This window comes from Pseudophryne corroboree, chromosome 2, assembly GCF_028390025.1.
Source record: "Pseudophryne corroboree isolate aPseCor3 chromosome 2, aPseCor3.hap2, whole genome shotgun sequence".
In the NCBI taxonomy this organism is placed as follows: Eukaryota; Metazoa; Chordata; class Amphibia; order Anura; family Myobatrachidae; genus Pseudophryne; species Pseudophryne corroboree.
In genome coordinates this window covers 812,533,885-812,551,248 of record NC_086445.1, presented here as the reverse complement: position 1 = coordinate 812,551,248, position 17,364 = coordinate 812,533,885, and the positions used below count along the sequence as shown (strand labels likewise).

General features: G+C 45.9%; 1 long non-coding RNA gene across 3 annotated transcripts in view; it reads left to right on the top strand.

The window, feature by feature from the left end:
• The first annotated feature begins 260 nt into the window (after nucleotides 1-260).
• The window catches only part of LOC135051279 (uncharacterized), a 63,002-nt gene continuing 45,898 nt past the window's right edge, over nucleotides 261-17,364 (top strand). For all 3 annotated transcript variants that reach the window (XR_010242157.1, XR_010242156.1, XR_010242158.1), the window contains exon 1: nucleotides 261-362. This is a non-coding gene — a long non-coding RNA (uncharacterized LOC135051279). The remainder of the gene's footprint in view (nucleotides 363-17,364) is intronic.

The following is a 17,364-nucleotide window of genomic DNA, read 5'->3' as shown; positions in this document are numbered from 1 at the left end:
GGCTATGGACAAGAGGTTTAGGGTAAGGTTGTGAGGAGAGGTTTGGGTTAGGCTTCGAGTGGTAGGGTTAGGCTGCGAGTGGGAGGATTAAGGTTAGGCAACAGGGGTAGGTTAATGTTAGGCTGCAGAGGTTAGGGTTAGGCTACGGGGGGGAAGGTTAGGCTACGGGGGGGGGGGAGGTTAGGCTGTGGACAGGAGGTATAGGGTAAGTTTGTGGAGAAAGGTCAGGGTTAGGCTGCAGGGGGTGGGGGATGGTTAGGGTTAGGCACTAGAGGGAGTCTTAGGGGTAGGGATTGCAGAGAAATACTTACACCTCAGGACCAGGAAGATGCTGCTGGAGCCGACGCAGCTGCCAAGAAAAGGTATAGCAAGTCACCTCTGGGCCACCAGGGATGATATGTTGACATACTAACATGTCGACATTTCATCAGTGTCTACATGATGAATGTCAACATGATTAATGGAGACATTATGACCATGTCAACATTCTCATGATGACTTTCAACATATCATAACGAACCTGCGTGAACACATTGCTTTGCAAAGTCCTACATAACTGACCCTCAGTAAATTCCCCTTATGTCTTCTTAAAATGAAATGATATTTCCCATTGACACACTTACAGAAGAAAGTGTGCATTATCATATTACATGCCACCCAGCATAGGCAAAACTGGCACTTTAGAAATGTTCATAGAAATCTCAAAATATCTTTCTCTGCCACATCTGCCACAGTCAGTCACAGATGAAGAATGTTAATTCATGTTCTCTGCATGTGTCTGTGATTAGATAGAGAGAGAGTAGACAGCTGCTACTGAATGTAAAGGCTGGCATTTTCCATCTTTCACTGTCTCTCTGCCATCTAGAAAATGTGCTCTACAGACTTTAGGGGTACAATGGTCGTATTATACAAGGGCTCCCACTCATTTCCAGGGCCACCGCAGATCAATTATTTGCAAGTACAAATTGACGATCATTTAAAAGGCCCAAATAAAAGTGAGTTCATAAGCTTATAGCATTTTTAGATGTCTCTGGCTGTATGTATGGTAAATGAACTTGTGCAGATTGTTGTAACTAATGAAAATCTGCATGACAAATTTAGTTTATTTTGGACTTTTTTATTTATATATTATTAGTATTCTCCCTATTAGTGACTCAAAATGGAAAGTCTGATTTTTTTTTTATTTTCAGAAAACAAAGTACATAAATACACATTGAGGCTATGACTCCTAACAAATGTGACCTTAAATCAATTTTATCTACTACAGTGAGGAAAAAAATCTCCCAAACCTAGGAGAAAACAGTGCTCCTTAATTAGAACAAGCGCAGTGTAGAGTATAAAGCCACTCTACCTGGCTCGGGCGTTTCCTTTGATCTGTTGAGACTCCCCAAGGTGGTGATAAAGGTCAGAAACACAACTCTGAAGCAAGTCACACTTGGCTGTAGCTTGAGAACCCAACAGTTGGTATTGACATACTAAACCTACTGATTGACTAATGAATTGGTAGCCAGTCATTTTAGAATCTTTTTCAAGGGTTTACTGGAAATGTGCAGCAGAGAAAGGCCACAGAAGAAGTAGCAAATATTTATTTGAAATGAAAAGTTTCAGGTGGTAATTTCAAATAGGTCAGGGCTTTAGACAGACCATTGCTAAAGAGGGAAAGATGTGGGACTTTTACATTTGTTGCCAACTTTCCAGAGTTTAAAGCAGTGTCAGGCAACCTGTTGCTTTTCTTAGATCACCCCCTTCAATAGGGCCACACATTGGGGGTAATTCAGAGTTGATTGCAGCAGCAAATTTGTTAGCGCTTGGGCAAAACCATGTGCGCTGCAGGGGGGGCAGATGTAACGTGCAGAGAAAGTTAGATTTGGGTGGTTGATATTGTTTCTGTGAAGGGTAAATACTGGCTGCTTTGGGTGGCCAGGACGGGCATGGAGTAGCACACACATTGTGCAACTCTCCAGCCAAAATATCCTGCAACTTTATCCTGTGGTTCCCCCTGGGACTGATCTGTGGACTGGGGCTGGGTGAATGATTGGTGCCCCCCCTGGAGTGCCCTGGACCGACCGCTGCTGTCTCCCCGGCCGTTTGGAAGCCGTTATATGTGTGGCCTGGTGAGCGCTGAAGCCACTCGTGACGCCGCGGGCTCACATTCCCTCTTCAACCGGAAGTTCGGCTCCGTCACCTTTGACCGCCGCCTGCCGCGGCCGCTGCGGGCGGGTATATGGAGCGGCAGCACACGGCACATCGCTCCGTTCAGCTGTGGGGACACCTGGAGCACCCTTTGAGCGGTGTTCTATCCAGCCTGCAGTGCCTGATCTCGCTGGCCCGCGGACCGCTCCCCGGACCTCTACCGCTCTATCCACACAGGCGCTGCACACGCCACGGAGGTACAGGGGTCTGTTTTTCCTGTTGCGGGGGGTGCCCTTGCTGGGAGTTAGTGCCAGGATTGATACCCTCTCTCCCCCTTCCTCTATCCTGGATACTATAAACAAATACTCCTACATAAGTAATACAGGAACTGAGATTCCCCACCAGGCCCAGGATTATTGTGGGACTTGCCTCACTGTGCCTTAAAGGGATAGAGACTGTCCAGGTGGGAAGTTGCCTAATTCCCTGTTTCAGTCCATAACTCTCAATATCCTCTGTGCCGACATTCAGCGATACACCCAAGAATACTGGTCCTTCTATATATATATATTTTTCCTGCACTTCTTGGCCCTTTCTCTCTGCCTGCATTGCTTTGATATATAACTGGTCGAGTGCTGCGGCAGGGTGCTATCCAAAATGGTGAAAGGCCGCCAGCAGAATGCGGCGGCGGGCGCGATGGAGAAGTTTGTCCGCAATCCCGGTCCTCAACAGCAGAGGAGGGAGACTGTACAGTCTGAAGCGTCGCCCCCATCTCCTGCACACAGCTTTGCTTCGTCTGAACCGCCCGATGCTGCATTACAGAGAGTGTTGGATGCCGTGACTGCTAGTGAGGCCCGCTTGGCTGATAAAATTGGGCAGGTGCAGTCTGACCTCTCCATTATCCATCAAGACCTTCAACGGGTGAGGGAGAGGGTGGGTGAGGCCGAAACCCGTATATCCAATGTCGAGGATACTATCACCCCGTTGGGACGACGCACTGATACTTTGGAGTCTCAGATGACTGATGTGCGCAAAAAACTAACGGATATGGAGGGACGCTTACGGCGCAATAATGTCCGCTTCATTGGTTTGCCTGAGAAGGAGGAAGGCTCATCTCCTGAAGAATTTCTAGAACAATGGCTCAGGGATGCATTTGGTTCCGAAGAATTCTCGCCCCACTTCACAGTGGAACGAGCACATGGAGTTCCGATGCGCCCATTACCTCCGGGGGCTCCGCCCCGTACCTTCATCGCCAAGTTCCTCCACTTCCGTGACCGGGACACTGTTCTGAAGCTTGCTCGCACGAAAGGCCCTCTAAAATGGAACGGGTCACCGATATCGATCTTCCCGGATTTCGCGGTAGAGGTGCAGAAGGATAGGGCTCAATTTCTGCCTGTTAAGAGAAGACTCCGTGAACTCGACCTGCCATACGCTATGCTCTTTCCGTCAAGACTGCGAGTAGTGGCTGACGGTGAAACAAAATGTTTTGCGACTCCTCGTGAGGCGTTGATGTGGCTGGATAGACGCTTCCCGGCGGGACGGGCCCTTGCTGATCCTTGATTAATTCCTGAGACTCTAGTTGCAAGAGACTTCCTGTACAGGATATGATTATATGTATATTTACTGGGGGACTGCAGGATAAGGAAATGTTTAATTATCTATATGCTGCTTTTTGAGGATGTGGGAGTGGAGGGAAAGATAATTTTTGCCCGATTTTTCCTTCTCATATAGGCCCATTATAACTCTATTGATGGGTGGTGAGGGGTGGGGGAGTTGGGGGGGGGAGGGATATATATGTGGTTCAAATATATCCGATAGTATTTTGTTCTTAAGTCCCGGGGGGAGACTTTATATGTATCGCCCCTTTTTCTATTTTCAAGGGGTGATCTGGTTTAATGGCTGAGAGTGTTTAGTCTGTGTTTTGTTTTCTCTTTTCTAAAGGCCATTATATTCTTGGCTCCACCCAGAGTATAGCTCGTTGTGTGCTTTGGGTCTGAGTCAGTGTTCTGTTTGGGGATCCAGGTATGCTGCGGGTTCGGAGTAGTGTTTCGGGGGCGGGGGGAGAGGGGAAATTAAAGGCTATGGTTATTTTTTGTATGGATGTTTGAAGTTTGTGTATGTGTGGCTTACGAATCTATTCATTGAGCGGTGGTACCTTGCGATTGTGTGCCGCAAGTGTGGATCTGGCTGGCTGCGGGCTATGGCCCCTATTATTGTAACGACTTCTCATGGTTGGACTTAAAATGTTGTCGTGGAATGTGAGGGGACTTAATGATAAAATTAAGCGATCTCTGGTGCTTAGACAAATCAAACAGTATGCTGCTGATGTGGTATGTCTTATGGAGACTCACCTGGTGGGCAGTAGGACCCTTTCTATTAAGAGACCTTTGGTAGGTTGGGCATTCCACTCTACACACACTTCTGCCTCTCGGGGGGTCTCTGTCCTTGTAAAGAGGAGCGTCCCCTTTATGCTGGACTCTGTACAATCGGATCCATGGGGGAGATATGTGTTTTTAAAGTGTAGAATTCATTGTACCCCTCTGCTTTTATTGGCCGTATATGTGCCTCCCCCGTATTCCTCCGATGTCCTAAAAAAAGCTGCAGGGTTTATGGCCTTGTCACCGGGAACACCTGTGGTTTGTCTGGGGGATTTCAATAATGTATTAGATGTAGCGATGGATAGATTCTCTACTGCTCCCTCTGGTCCATGCTCTGGAAGGAATGGCTTTGCTGATGTTGTGTCGGGGTTGGGCCTGGTCGATCCCTGGAGACTGAGACATTCATCTGTTAAACAATACTCATGTTTCTCACATTCCCATTCCTCGTTCTCTAGGATTGACCTGGCCCTTCTTTCGAGCGACTTGGTTCCCAGGGTTCGGGATAGTAGATATGAGACTAGAGGTATATCGGATCACTCACCTTTAACTTTGATTTTGGATTTTAACTGCTCCAGAGGCCAGACTGTGTGGAAGTTCAATCCGTTCTGGCTTGTACATATGGGCGATGGCTCCGAGTTGGTGGCTGCATGGCGGGAATTTTTTGAGTTAAACAAGGCTGGGCAGTCTATCTCTAATTTATGGGATGCGTTTAAGGCCTTTTTGCGGGGAACCTTAATTAAACGAGTGGCTAATCTAAAATCCTTTTTTAGGCACCGGGAGTCCGAACTGGAGACCCTAAGTATTGCTGCAGAAGCACAATATTTACAGGATTGTTTGGATAGTTCCAAATCTGCATGGTTGTCAGCCCAGGGGGAATGGAGGGAATATCTCATGGAAAAGACTCAGCATAGACTCCTCTTCTCCTCCCATGCCTTTTATGCTTCTGGGGATAGGCCGGGGTCGTATTTAGCCTCTCTGGCACGGGGTGAGAGATCCTCTAACACCGTGGTTGAAATTGAGGCCTCAGATGGTACAATTTTATTGCAGACTCCACAGATTGTATCTGAATTTGTGTCCTATTATAGGCGATTATATAGCTCAAAATTAGACTGTACCCCAATGCAGTTAGATGAATATTTACAGTCTATACAGATCCTCTTACTGACTTGTGAGGCGCACGACTTCCTCGAGGCACCGATTTCGCCTGAGGAGATTGTGGTTGCTATCAATGCTGCTCCCAATGGGAAGGCTTCAGGACTAGACGGCATACCGTTTGAGCTCTATAAACGTCACTTAGATTATTTTGTCCCCCAATTACTTGAGTTATATAATCAGATGTTTACACAGGAATCCCTCCCATTATCTATGGCGGAGGCATTGATTGTTGTCCTTCCGAAGCCAGACAAGGATCACAGGAAGGTTGATTCTTATCGACCTATCTCCCTTTTACCGACCGACATTAAAATTCTGGCCAAAGTCCTGGCATGTAGACTGAATCAAGTCATTACGCAACTTATACACCCCGATCAGACAGGGTTACTTTATGCCCAATAAATCAACCTCCATTAACCTCAGACGTTTATTTACCCATCTACAGATCCCCCGTGAGGCACCCTCCTCCATAGTTGTATCATTGGACGCCGCTAAGGCCTTTGATTCCGTGGAGTGGGAATACTTGTGGAGCATCATGCGCAAGTTTGGTATAGGCCCCAACTTTATTAAATTTGTTCGGTTGATGTATTCCTCTCCCCTGGCCAGAGTGGCGGTGAATGGTTTTGTATCACACTCCTTCCCTTTGTCTAGAGGTACACGTCAGGGGTGCCCACTGTCCCCTACCCTGTTTGCTATGGCCATTGAACCCCTTGCATGCCTTATACGGGCGAACTCTGAGATTTTTGGTTATAAAGTGGGCACTAGGGAGGAGAAAATAGCTTTATATGCCGATGATGTTCTGCTATTTGTGGATCGCTATGCTGAGTCTATGCCTAAGATTTTAGAAATTATTAACAAGTTTGGGTGTTACTCTGGGCTCCTGATTAATTGGGAAAAATCCTCCATTATCCCACTTCAGGGCGAGGTCCCTGTCTCCCCATTGATTACTCTCCCATTAAGATGGGTGAACTCCTTTAAATATCTGGGCATATGGGTATCTAATGACCCTCACAAATTTACCTCCCTCAATGTTACACCGCAAATAACTTATCTTCGCACTAAAGTGAAGGTCTGGGGGAAATTGCCCCTGACAGTTACAGGGAGGGTTAACATGGTTAAAATGGTCTTCCAGCCCAAACTCCTGTATATTCTACAACAATCCCCTGTATACATCCCTCAGAAGATTTTAAACGAATTGATGGTTTGCTATCTTCTCTGATCTGGGCTAGTAAACGGGCACGGTTGAAACTTAATACTTTGACCAGGTCCAAAACTTCAGGGGGTTTGGCTCTTCCCAATTTTCGTTTTTATTACTTTGCAGCACAATTAGCACATCTTTGGGAATGGGTTAATGACTCTGACACTTCAAGTCTACACTCACAGTTGGTATTGCAGGAATACCCAGGTGGTTCCCCATTGAGACTGCTTCTCTGTGGAAGCGTCAAAATGTCAGCACTACCACTCATAAAACAATATATTACTATTTGGAGGCTGGTACACCGTATACTGCAAGGACAGGGCACTGACCCTGACACTCCACTGGACAATAAATATGGATTGCCCGAGTTATGTCAGCTTCAAGTCAGGAGGGTATGGGAACCATGGGGAGTGATCTCATTGGGACACATATACTGACGGGTTTTTTAGATCCTTTCAACAGCTTCAACATGAATTTAATGTCCCCTCTGCATATTTTTTTCGCTTCCTTCAACTGCGACATGCTATGTCTGCCCAATTCCCTGATGGCCCTCCGGCGCTTACTGATTCTCCGGTCAAATTATTATTGAAAACAGTGGGACCTGGACATTTAGTCTCCAAAATATATGGCCGTTTACTTCAAATGCATCATATAGACCCCCTTGTCTCCCTTAAGATTAAGTGGGAGTCTGATCTGGGTCCATTGTTGGATGATATATGGGAGGGTGCTCTGGGATCGTGCCGGCTTTCAACTTCATCTGCCCGGTATTAGCAAATTCAGTTGTTTGTGCTACATAGGGTATATATGACCCCGGTGAGGCTGTCGCATATAGGGGGATCCCATAACTCAAAATGTCCCAAATGTGGTAGTATGGGAGCAGACTTTTGGCATATGATCTGGCTATGTCCCTTGGTGTCGGTTTTTTGGGAGGAGGTTATGCGTGCTATAGTTAATACAGGTGTCCCCTCTTCCGTACTTACACCTATCTCCTGTATATTAGCGACTATAGATGAGTAGGTTCTGGATCCGCCCAGTCGACGCTATGTTGTGAACCTCTGTGCTTTGGCCAAGGTTTGCATAGCCAGACTGTGGTTGGCTAATGAAGCCCCAGCCCCACAATCCTGGATTTCTCTGGTTAACACTTCTGTTACACATGAAAAATTTGTATACCTGGCCAGGAATGCGGAAAAAAAGTTTACTGCTATATGGGGAAAGTGGATGAGCTCTCGCTATTTAATTTCATGGATAAGTACTGCTGAGCCCTAGAATTATTTAATCAACTGTCATAAGTGCCTACTGTGGGAGATCTGTGGGGTGTGTGGCCCGCGGCCGGCCGGGTTCAAACGAATGTTAATACCGTGGCAACGTGTAATACGCTGTGGATAAAATATATAGTAACGATGGGTCATCACTGCTCTGTTGATATATAACTTTGACTGGGATACGTGTCCACACGTCCCGATATGCGCTCTATACACAACCGTAAGCCTGTTGTTAATTTTATTGCTCTTTATTTGCTTTATTGTTTTAGTTTGTATTTTGTATGTCTGTTATGTATTGCCCTTGGCAATGTTTAAATGTTAAATCAATGTAAAACCCAATAAAAAATGTATTGAATTTAAAAAAAAAATACTGGCTGCTTTACTTTTACACTGCACTTTATATTTCAGTTTGAGCACACCCCACCTAAATCTAACTCTCTCTGCACATGTTATATCTGCCCCCGCCCCCTGCAGTGCACATGGTTTTGCCCAACTGCTAACAAAGTTGCTGCTGTAATCAACTCTGAATTAGGCCCCATTACCCTTTAAAAAGAGACCACTCTATGTAATAACATACCAACATGCATTTTAAACAGGTATTACCAGCTATAACAAACTAATCTCATAAAGCAGGACGGAAAGGTGTCCCTCCACTCTTCAAGCACAGGGGGTGCTTGCATATGTCTCTACATTACTGTAGAAGTGTGCACTAAGGTGGTCATTCCGAGTTGTTCGCTCGCTAGCTGCTTTTAGCAGCCGTGCAAACGCTAAGCCGCCGCCCTGTGGGAGTGTACTTTAGCCTAGCAGAAGTGCGAACGAAAGGATCGCAGAGCGGCTACAAAATAATTTTGTGCAGTTTCAGAGTAGCTCCAGACCTACTCAGCGCTTGCGATCACTTCAGACTATTCAGTTCCTGTTTTGACGTCATGAACACGCCCTGCGTTCGGCCAGCCACGCCTACGTTTACCCAGCCACGCCTGCGTTTTTATCTGGCATGCCTGCGTTTTTCTGCTCACTCCCTGAAAACGGTCAGTTGACACCCAGAAACGCCCTCTTCCTGTCAATCACTCTGCGGCCAGCAGTGCGACTGAAAAGCTTCGCTAGACCTTGTGTGAAACTACATCGTTCATTGTAATAGTACGACGCGCGTGTGCATTGTGCCGCATGCACAGAAGTGCAGTTTTTTTGCCTGGTCGCTGCGCTGCAACCGAAATTTGCTAGCGAACAATTCGGAATAACCCCCTAAACTGGTGTAGTTCAGCATCGCATTTTAGAAAAAACAATACTTTGTGGAACACCTCTTGCTGAGTTACTTGTAAATAAAGGTGTCACCAGGACAAAAATAGAATAGCAGGCGCTGTTACATGCATTCTCCAAAGAAACATTACAGTACGTTAAGTTCTCACATCTGTATTTTAAATAAGAAACAAACTGCATATAACTATGTCCTTAGGCTCCTTCAAGAGCAGCTCAGAGGATATACAAGCTTTTACATCTACCATAATCTAGAGATGAGCGGATTCGGTTTTACTCGGTTTTACTCGGTTCTCAAAACCGAATCTTATTGGCTCACGGATGTCACGTGTTTTGGATAGCCAATAAGATTCGGTTTTGAGAACCGAGTAAAACCGAATCCGCTCATCTCTACCATAATCATACGCGAGCTATATTACATACGATAGCTATTTATATTGTACCTTTACACAGTTGCGTAAGTTCGTCCCAGTTACCCGGAGGCAAGATAAATATTGGTGCCCCCCCCATATTTAGATAAATATATGTATGTGTGTGTGTGTGTATCTATATATGTATGTATATGTGTGTATATATATATATATATATACATATATATATAATATACTGTATACACGGAATGCGTGTGTATATGGAGTGTTCTGAAGAAAAAAAGTATATACAGATGCCTCCGTTGCCTCCCAGAGTTACGCCTCTGCCTTAACACACTATCAGCTTTCTCTTCCTCTCTCTGGGCGAGATGTACTAAACATTGCTTCTGCGATATGGTACATCCTGCCACTCACCGCATCAATACTAATTGCATATGTTCTTACATATGCAAATCGTATAGCAAAGGACAGCTCTCCTGATAAGAGCTGCCCTTTATGATGTCGGTACTTCCTGGTTTCGGCCTCGGGAGTCCCTCTCTGTATACACACGCATCTATGTATGTACCTAATATGTATATGTACTATCTACACCGAAAGCAAATAAGCTGCCTGACATCTACATTATATAAGAAGTTGGACAGAGACATATGATGTTGCTCAGTTTTAGATAGACAGTCATTAGGTTGACCCTATAATGTCGACATGCATTAGGTCGAGATGGTCAAAAGGTCATCAGGGTCAAAAGGTCGACAGTTAAAAGGTAGACAATGGGTAAGTTTGACAGAGTCAAAAGGTCGACATGACAATGTTCGACAAAAAAATGGTCTACACACTCTTTTTAGTTTTTTGGGTGTCATTTTGTATGTTTCATCCTGGGCCGGTGCTAGGGTGTTCAGCGCCCACTTGCAAACTATAAATTTGCGTCTTCCCTCCCATACTTCATGACACAAAAAGGGGTGTGGTTTCACACGGAAAGGACATGGCCACACAATAGTACCACCAATTCAAATTACGCCATACAGTAGTGCCCCTTAGTCACATTACACCACACAGTAGTGGCCCTTATTCACGTTAAATCACATGGTAGTGCCCCTTATTCACATTATGCCACACAGTATTACCCCTTATACACGTATGCCTCACAGTAGTACCCCTTATACACATTATGCCTCACAGTAGTACCCCTTATACAAATTATGCCTCACAGTAGTACCCCTTATACACATGATACCACAAAGTGGTATCCCTTTTACACATTATGCCACATAGCAGTATCCCTTATATACTTTATACCACACAGTAATACCCCTTACACTGTATGTCACACACAGTAATGTCCCTTACACATTATGCTTCACACAGTAATACCCTTAACACACTATGCCACAGACACACAGCAATGCCCTTTACATATTATGCCACATCTGGCGCTGGTTGTAAGCCACTGCAGCCACAACTGATTGGCTGCTGGTGAGTGAGCACAGTAACTGGGATAGAATACAGATGAGGGGGTGACACAGTGACTGGGAAAAAAACAGGGGGGTTGACACAACGGCTGGGACAGAATACAAAAAGCATGACACAGTGACTTGGACAAAAATCCAAGAGGGTTGACACAAAGGCTGGGACAGAATATGGGGGGGTTGACACAGTGAAAGAAAACAGAGGGGGTTGTTAATGACTGGGACAGAACACAGGGGGGCGAGACAATAGCTGGGATAAAACACAGGGGGGGGGGGGATTGTGACACAGTGACAGAAGGGGTGACACAGTATCTGGGACAGAACACGAGGTGGTTGGTGACACAGTGACAGGACACAAAGGGGGTCACACAACATCTGGGATAGAATACAGGGGGGTGACACAATGACTGTGACAAAAACAAGGGGGGTTGACACAATGGTTGGGACAGAATACAGGAAGGATGACAGTGACTGGGACAAAAAAACAAGTGGGTTGACACAATGACTGGGACAGAACATGGGGGGGGAGTTGACAGTGAAAAAAAACAGAGGGGGTTGTCAGTGACTGGGACAGAACATGGGGGGTTAGACAATGGTTGGGATAAAACATAGAGGGGGGTTGAGACACAGTGACAGAACACAGTGACACAGTGACAGAACACATGGGGGTAGGTGACTCAGTGACAGGACACGGGGGGTGACACAGTGACAGGACACGGGGGGGTGACATAGTGACAGGACACAGGGGGGTGACAAAGTGACAGGACACAGGGGGGTGACACAGTGACAGGGCATGGAGGGGTGTCACAGTGACAGGACAAGGGGGGCGACACAGAGACAGGACACGGGGGGGTGACACAGTGACAGGACATGGGGGGGTGACACAGTGACAGGACACGGGGGGTTGACACAGAGATAGGACACAGGGGGTGACACAGTGACAACACGGGGGGTGACACAGTGACATGACACGGGGGATTCATCGCAGGGGGGGTGACACAGTGACAGGACATGGGGGGGTGACACAGTAACAGGACACGGGGGTGACATAGTGACCGGACACGGGAGGGTGACACAGTGACAGGACATGGGGGAGTGACACCGTGACTTTGACAGGACACTGGAGAAGGGAGGGAGAGACACAAAGCTGGGACAGAACACAGAGAGGAAGCGGGGTGACATAGTAAGAAGAGGGCGGGAGACCTGCTTCCCTCACGATTATCAATGTAATGGAGACTGGAGTGGTAACTGCCGGGTACCACGTGACTTCTGGGTGCCCCCATTCCCTCCCTCTGCCCAGTGACCTGACCTGCTGTGCAGATTAACTCAGAGCCAAGATGCAGCATTTCTGTCTCCGGCGTTGTCTGTCTGTGTCCTTGGCGGCCATAAAGCTGAGGACCACGAGAGCGCATTTCCACCCGCAGCTGGGGGCTTCCGGGCAGCCAGGGAAGGGCCAGCCACAGCAGCAAGATGAGGTGCAGCAGAGCGAGAGGGGGTGAAGCTTGCTGCTCTTACACTGGGGTAGGGAGTTTGGTTTGCCCACTGTTCTATAACTGGGAGTGGTGACCGCTTTATTATTTTTAGTATATGCCGTGGTTTATACAGCTGCCGGCGCCGCCTCCTGTGTGACAGGCGTGGCAGTATCAGGCAGAAACAGTGACGTATAGAAGGAGGGATGCAGAGCAGGGAGAGCGCCTCTCCAGGCCGGCGCCTACCTGCTCTGCATCTCTGCTGAGCACCGGCTCTGGTTTCATATGTGGCCACAAACAGTATAAATGTGTACCCTTGCAGGCTCGCTTTGTTCGCCACGCTTTGGGCAAGGTGCCTCACCCTGCTGCGCTTTCTACAGGTTACTATTCCCAATTGTAGTCCACATGGATGGTAGATCAAGCAAAAGTTGGAAAACATGTAAAAAATTAAAAAAACTTGTGTCGACAGTATGTGTTGTGTCAACCAATGTCATGTCGACCTTATGAACCTATCAACCTTTTGCACCTGTCAACCTTAAGCTCTGTCTACCTGTTTACCTGTCCACCTATTAACCCTATCAACCCTTTGGCCATGTCGACCTAATTCATGTCGACCATATGGTGTTGACCTATTGGCTGTCAACCTAGACACTGTCGACCTTTCTATTGGAACCCATATTCCACCTAGTGACAGATAAATGCCTCATACTCTGCAAAATAAACATACCTTGTTTGTAACTACAGGTTGAGTATCCCTTATCCAAAATGCTTGGGACCAGAGGTATTTTGGATATGGGATTTTTCCGTATATTGGAATAATTGCATAGCATAATGAGATATCATGGTGATGGGACCTAAATCTAAGCACAGAATGCATTTATGTTACATATACACCTTATACACGCAGCCTGAAGGTCATTTTAGACAATATTTTTTATAACTTTGTGCATTAAACAAAGTGTGTCTACATTCACACAATTCATTTATGTTTCATATACACCTTATACACACAGCCTAAAGGTCATTTAATACAATATTTTTAATAACTTTGTGTATTAAACAAAGTTTGTGTACATTGAGCCATCAAAAAACAAAGGTTTCACTATCTCACTCTCACTCAAAAAAGTCCGTATTTCGGAATATTCCGTATTTCGGAATATATGGATATGGGATACTCAACCTGTATTCTGCTGTGCCAGTGAAGCACATTTCCTGGTAGGTCAGGGGAGCATTATGGGTACTGGTTATATACATCTGTTTACATACCAAGATGACTCCTTTGTCCCAACATTGCCAAATGATATATCCTTGAATTAATCATTGTGAAAAGGCATGTTAGCATAAATAAGTAATTTAAATCCTATTTAATTACTTAAATCAGTTGGAACACCAATCATTGCAATTAAAAAGTAATATAACAGCTCCATAATTAGCTTTCTATATTTATGAAAAATGCTCTCTTTCTCACTATTTATGCAGTCTGTATTTATTGAGCATCCTCCTAAAAATTATGGTAGGCACAGGTGTGGATATTACACAGAGAGAGTGTGAAAGCATGTGGGGTCATTCACAGGAGCACACTGGAGGTCAGCACAAAGCACCAGTTGTGTTGTGTACTGTATTTTGACTGAGCAAAGCTTCCTATAATTCCACAGGTGCTCATGGGAATACAGTGCAAGATTGCGGCATTTTAAGAGAAGCAGACATTTGCATATACAGAGGGGCTGAGTGTGTTCTTAACAAGGTACAAAATAAGCGCTGGAATGTGCATCTAGTAGGCGCTGCAGTGCAGAAAATCCTTACGTCTGCTGAGCAAGATTGTTAAAACAAGGTGAAGGTTTGGATAAAGCACATTATTAGTGGTGATCTTTCAGACCTGATCGCTGCTGTGAGTTTTCGTACAGCGGGCGATCAGAGATTAACTGCGCATGTGTATGCACCGCAATGCGCATGCGCGTCGCCAAACAGGCATCGCCGGTCAGCAACAGGCTGGTGCGAAAATTCCATTCACATGCTGATTGACAGGAGGAGGCCGTTCGTGGGTGGTAACTGGGAGTGCCAGGAAAAAATAGGATTTTAAATACCTACCGGTAAATCCTTTTCTCGTAGTCCATAAGGGATTTTGGGGACAGAATTAGTATGATGGGGTATAGATGGGTCGAAAGGAGCCAGTGCACTTTAAATTTCTTCAACTGGGTGTGCTGGCTTTTCCCCTCTATACCTCCTGCTACAGGTCAGTTATAGGTAAAACAGTGCCCGAAGGAGAATGACATACTTGAGAGAAGGAACATAACAACAATAAGTGTGGTGTGATTAACACACCAGCACACCAAAACATAACCAGGCCAAAATGTCTGGCAACAGTAACAGCAACAGCTGAACAGGAAACACAGAACAGAGAACCTGCAGAAAGTAACCGCACAAAAGCGGGCGCCCAATATCCCTTATGGACTACGGGAAAAGGATTTACCGGTAGATATTTAAAATCATATTTTCTCTAGCATCCATAATGAATATTGGGGACAGAATTAGTACGATGGGGATGTCCCAAAGCTTCCAGAATGAGAGGGAACGTGCGGAGACATCTGCAGCACCACCTGCCCAAACTGGGTATCCTCTTTGGCCAGGGTATCAAATTTGTAGAATTTCACAAAAGTGTTCTTTCCCGACCAGGTAGCAGCTCAGCATAGTTTCAAGGCCGACACTCCACAGGCAGCCGCCCAGAAAGACCCCACAGACCGTGTAGAGTGGGCCTTCAGAGACTTAGGAACAGGTAAGGCTGCCGACAAATAGGCCTGTTGGATAGTAAGCCTAATCCAACGAGCAATGGACTGCTTTGAAGCAGCACAACCCTTCTGCGCATCATAGAGCATGAACAAAGAATCTGACCCGAGCTGTGCATTTGACATAGATCTTCAAAGCGTGCACCACATCCAAAGACTCTGGAGGAGCCGAAGCGTCAGAACAAGACAGAACCACAATAGGTTGATTCAGATGGAAAGCAGAGACAACTTTCGGCAAGAACTGCTGTCTAGTATTGAGCTCCACTCTGTCCTCGTAAAAGACCAAGGGGTATACAGGTTGAGTATCCCATATCCAAATATTCCGAAATACGGAATATTCCGAAATACGGACTTTTTTAAAGTGAGAGTGAGATAGTGAAACCTTTGTTTTTTGATGGCTCAATGTACACAAACTTTGTTTAATACACAAAGTTATTAAAAATATTGTATTAAATGACCTTCAGGCTGTGTGTATAAGGTGTATATGAAACATGAATGAATTGTGTCAATGTAGACACACTTTGTTCAATGCACAAAGTTACAAAACATATTGGCTAAAATTACCTTCCGGCTGTGTGTATAAGGTGTATATGTAACATAAATGCATTCTGTGCTTAGACTTGGGTCCCAACACCATGATATCTCATTATGGTATGCAATTATTCCAAAATACGGAAAAATCCGACATCCAAAATACCTCTGGTCCCAAGCATTTTGGATAAGGGATACTCAACCTGTATTTACAAAGATTCGTGTTTTTGCCGTTTTTAAGGGTGTTTGAACTCGAATGGTATCGGGTGCATTTTACTGCAACTTTTTGAATCCTGATACGATCATTCACTAAGCTGCCGATTTTTCCAAATTCGTATTTTCCGATGTCGATGTGATTCGTAATGTTAGGCAGTGTTTTACGGGAGTGATGAGTAAAACACTGCCTGACAAAACACAAGGAATCCCGGCCGGATCTGTGAGATCCGTGCAGGGCTTCATTGTGTACTTTAAGAAGGTGTTTAAAGTGTTAAATATTCAGAAAAAAATTGCGTGGGGTCCCCCCTCCTAAGCACAACCAGCCTCTGGCTTTTTGAGCCGGTCCTGGTTGACAAAATATGGGGGGGAAATGACAGGGGTTCCCCCATATTTCATCAACCAGCACCAGGCTCTGCGCCTAGTCCTGGTTCAAAAAATACGGGGGACAAAAAGCGTAGGGGTCCCCCGTATTTCTTAAACCAGTTCCGGGCTCCACTAGCCAGGTACATAATGCCACAGCCGGGGGACACTTTTATTGTGGTCCCGGCGGCCCTGGCAATACATACCCAACTAGTCACCCCTGGCCGGGTCCTCTTCTCCATGTAGAATCCTCGGGGTACCTGTGAAAAAAATTATACTCACATAATCCAGTGTTGCTTGTCTTCTTTGTATAATCCACGTACATGGCAAAACAAAAAAACGGAAACTGAAAGGGGTACCATGTTTACACATGGGACCCCTTTCCCCGACTGCCAGGACCCCCCTTGACTCCTGTCAAAGAGGGTCCCTTCAGCCAATCAGGGAGCGCCACGTCGTGGCACTCGCTTGATTGTCTGTGTGCTCCTGTAGTGTCTGTGAGGCTGCACACGGCAGAGATACAATGTAGCGCCTATGCGCTCCATTGTATCCAATGGTGGGAACTTTGCGGTCAGCGGTTAGATTACTTTCGGTCAACCGCTGACCACAAAGTTCCCACCATTGGATACAATGGAGCGCATAGGCGCTACATTGTATCTCTGCCGTGTGCATCCTCACAGACACTACAGGAGCACACATCCAATCAGTAGAGTGCCACAACGTGACGCTCCCTGATTGGCTGAAGGGACCCTCTTTGACAGGAGTTAGGGGGGGTCCTGGCAGTCGGGGAAAGGGGTCCC